Source organism: Callorhinus ursinus, unplaced genomic scaffold (assembly GCF_003265705.2).
Source record: "Callorhinus ursinus isolate GAN/ISIS: 27379988/994484 unplaced genomic scaffold, GSC_fseal_2.0 scaffold43, whole genome shotgun sequence".
NCBI classification, from domain to species: Eukaryota; Metazoa; Chordata; class Mammalia; order Carnivora; family Otariidae; genus Callorhinus; species Callorhinus ursinus.
The window spans coordinates 3,362,645-3,366,919 of NW_027397105.1; the positions used below are offsets into that span (position 1 = coordinate 3,362,645).

General features: G+C 44.9%; 1 non-coding gene across 1 annotated transcript; it reads right to left on the minus strand.

The window, feature by feature from the left end:
- Window positions 1-661: 661 nt before the first annotated feature.
- TRNAR-CCU (transfer RNA arginine (anticodon CCU)) lies at window positions 662-734 on the minus strand. The gene has a single exon. It is a non-coding gene; the product is annotated as a tRNA-Arg (tRNA).
- Window positions 735-4,275: the final 3,541 nt, after the last annotated feature.

Genomic DNA, 4,275 nt, shown 5'->3' on the forward strand with positions numbered 1-4,275 from the left:
CAGAAAGTCTCCTTAGAGAAATTTTTTATCTTGAAAATATAATCTGAATAAGATGTTAACTAGACAAAGAGAGGAGGAGAATTCTTTTAGGGAAAACAGCAGGGAACTAAGGGAGAGTTTTAATTTGAAGAGTAACATGATCCATGACTGGGTTTGTGTTTTGGAAGGATCACTCTGGTTACAATGTGGGAGATGGATTGAAACAGGGTACAAGGCCGCTGCAGCAAAGAGTCCAGCTGAGGGATGCTGGTGTCCTGGTCCCAGCAGGCTGGAAAGATGTGGTCAGGTTGTGGTGATTACTGGTGCAAGGGTTAAGTGAGGTATTTTAAATGCCAAGCCAATGCATGAAGATATTACAGTGCCTAGCATGATGCTTGACACATCATAAATAGATTCCCTTCCTCCTTTGTCTCCTGGCCTCCTGAACTAAAAACACTCCCTCACTGAATCCTGTGCACACATTTTTGTAGAAGGATCTATCAAAAACTCCTTACATGTTTTTGCCTCCATCCCTGTACCCTCCTTTAAGACCAGTGCTGTCCCATCGAAATGGAAGGTGAGCCACCGGTGCATACCACATAAGTCAGCTTAAACTTTCTAGGAGCTATATTCCAAAACCAACATGAAATAATTGAAATTATTTTTTTTTAAGTAGGCTCCATGCCCAACATGGGGCTTGAACTCACGACCCTGAAATCAGGAGTCTCACGCTTTACCGACTGAGCCAGCCAGGCACCCCTGGAATTTAATTTTAGTAATGTATTAATCCAATATGGACAGAATATTACATTTCCACATGTAATCAATCAAAAATCATTAAGAGGATGTTAAAGATTCTTTTCCTTGGGCTAAGTGTTCAAACTCCAATGGGTGTTTTAGACCTACAGCACATTTTATTTCAGACCTGCCACACTTTAAATGCTCAAGAATTGGGGCACCTGGGTGGCTCGGTCAGTTAAGCATCTGCCTTTGGCTCAGGTCATGATCTCGGGGTCCTGGGATCAAGCCCTGCATCGGGCTCCACGTTCAGCGGGGAGTCTGCTTCTCCCCCTGCCCCTCCCCCAGCTCATGTTCTCTCTGTCTCTTACTCGAATAAATAAATAAAATCTTAAAAAAAATGCTCAAGTGGGTGCCTGGGTGGCTCAGTTGGTTAAGCGGCTGCCTTCGGCTCAGGTCATGATCCTGGAGTCCCTGGATCGAGTCCCGCATTGGGCTCCCTGCTCGGCGGGGAGTCTGCTTCTCCCTCTGACCCTCTCCCCCCATGTGCTTTCTCTCTCTCTCATTCTCTCTCTCTCAAAAATAAATAAATAAAAAATCTTTAAAAAAAAATGCTCAAGTGTTACATGTGGCTGGTGGTTACCACAGAAGACAGAGCACAGAGCTAGATGGTAAACTCCTTGCAGGCAAGCCCAGTGTGTTCGACTGGTATCCCCAGGAACTAGCTCAGTGCTTGATACAGAGTCAATGCCCAGTAACTGCTTGTTGGGTAGAAAGATGGAAGGATGGATGGATGAGGAGATCCCCTTCCAGCTTCCCAGATGTCATTTCAGCTGAGTCGGCAAAGGTGAGCAGGATCTCAGCAGTTAAGGATGGTGGGCTACCAGAGCCATGATGCAAGGGACCAAAGCCATAGGCAAGGAAAAGTGATACCAGGAAACTGTAGGAAGTTAATAATAGCATTTGACTAAAGTATGTGCAGGGCATACTTCTTACCAGAAAAGGTGGGAAGTGATCTTGGAGTTTGCTGAAAGCTGACACCCAAACCTATACATCTGGGGATCCCCAAGCTTCCAGAGTCATTTCCAATCAGTAAATATTTAAGGAACAAATGAATAGAGCAGTGAGATGGAGATGTAGCAGAAAAGGATCACAGGAGAAAGGAAAATGCTAGCCAAGTGGTTAACTATTGCTGGGGTTCCTGTAGGCAAGAAATAAACCATAGGGAAGCTTATTCGAGAATCTAGGTTGTCATCATCACGATGGAAAGAGGAATGGGTCCTTGGAGGCAAACCGTTGGAGAAGCCGGAAGTCCAGTCAATGGTTCGAAGCAGAAACAAGGCTGTTGGTTTCAGTGTCTGCGGGTCCCTAGTAGGTGGGGCCTGGAGGAAACTTGAAGAGTCATGTGTTGGTGCAGAGGGTCCGAGCTTGAAATCAAGCCTGACTCTTGTCATATGATGCTGCATTATTGCCACTTGGTCCTTGAGGAGCCAGGTTTGCATCCGTCCTGCTCACCAGGTGTAGAGAAAATCAGGAAATTGCTCTGAATTTGATGAAAATGGATATTGTTCTTCAGGCAAAAACAAGTGTGTGGGCATCTCATCAGATTGTTCTGAAAATCCAAATCAGTCTATTTTTGAAAGATATATATATATATATATATTTTTTTTTTTTTATCAAAGGCACGTTTTGTTTAAAATATCCTGTCTGGGGGCGCCTGAGTGGTATAGTCAGTTCAGCGTCTGATTCTTGGTTTCAGCTCAGTTCTTGATCTCAGTGTCGTGAGATGGAGCCCAGTGTGGAGCTCCGAGCTCAGCGTGGAGTCTGCTTGGGATTCTCTCTCCCTCTCCCTCTTCCTCCCCCACTCATGCTCACTCTCTCGCTCTCTTTCTCTTGCTAAAATAATAAATAAATAAGTCTTTTTAAAAAATAAAAAAAAAATAAGGATACCTGGGTGGCTCAGTCAGTTAAGCGTCTACCTTCGGCTCGGGTCATGATCCCAGGGTCCTGGGATCGAGTCCCACGTCGGGATCCCTGCTCAGTGGGGAGCCTGCTTCTCCCTCTCCCTCTGCCTGCCTCTCTGCCTACTTGTGCTCTCTCTCTCTCTGTCAAATAAATAAAATCTTCAAAAAAAATAAATAAAATATCCCATCTGATACAGGGCAAATCCTTAATCTCTCTGAGCCTTAATTTACTTGTGTGCAAAACAAGGATAACAACACCCACTTCATAGGGTTGCAGGAGGATAAACACAACATGGTGGCACTTGTGAGGCTCTCAGCACAAATTAGCAGACGGTAGTATTGCTCCTTATTATTACAATCACATTCATCATCGGTTGTCAGCTCCTTTTGGAAGGACTTATACATAGCTTTTCACAGGGAGTTTACAGCATTCTTCCATGGTTCTCTATAGACCTATGTTAAAAAAGATACATAATGGGGTGGCCTGGGTGGCTCAGTCGGTTAAGCGTCTCACTCTTGATTTCAGCTCAGGGCATGATCTCAGGGTCATGAGATTGAGCCCCATGTCGGGTTCCTTGATTAGCAGGGAGTCTGCTTAAGATTCTCTCTCCCTCGAGGGCACCTGGGTGGCTCAGTTGGTTAAGCAACTGCCTTCGGCTCAGGTCATGATGCTGGAGTCCCGGGATTGAGTCCCACATCGGGGTCCCTGCTCGGCAGGGAGTCTGCTTCTCCCTCTGACCCTCTTCCCTCTCGTGCGCTCTATCTCTCATTCTCTCTCTCTCAGATAAATAAATAAAATCTTAAAAAAAAAAAAGATTCTCTCTCCCTCGAGTAAGTCAGAGGGGGAGACGAACCATGAGAGACGATGGACTCTGAAAAACAAACTGAGGGTTCTAGAGAGGAGGGGGGTGGGGGGATGGGTTAGCCTGGTGATAGGTATTAAAGAGGGCACGTTCTGCATGGAGCACTGGGTGTTATGCACAAACAATGAATCATGGAACACTCCATCAAAAACTAATGATGTAATGTATGGTGATTAACATAACAATAAAAAAATGAAAAAAAAAAACATTCTCTCTCCCTCCGCCCTTCCCCCCCTACCCTGCTTGCTCCCTCTCTCAGAAAAAAAAAAAAGAATGAATACATAACCAGCAGAAAAAAACCATCTAAATCTATCAAAGTTCTTACAAAAGGTGAATAAGGAATATAAGATAGACAAACAGGCTAACTGGAAGTAATACACACACACAGAACACAGGCAGCTGCTACATAAAGGCCCACTCTGATAGACCTGCAAACACCTCTACACACTTAAGAGCATTTGCTCTGTATATTTAAGTAAGAGAAATATGCAGGGGTGAAGAGTAACCCCAGTAGTCACAATGCACCTTGATGACACATGGGGCCTTCCACAGCGGGTGGTAGGACACAGTGGGAGAATGTCTGGCCTCAGCAATCAGTTGAGTTGGCTCTACCACCCAAAACTACATGACCTTGACCAAGTGACACGGCCTCTCGAGGCCTCAGTTTTTCATCTGTAAAATGGTGAAGATGATAGCATGGAACCCACAGGATTGTTCGAAGGATTAAAGTA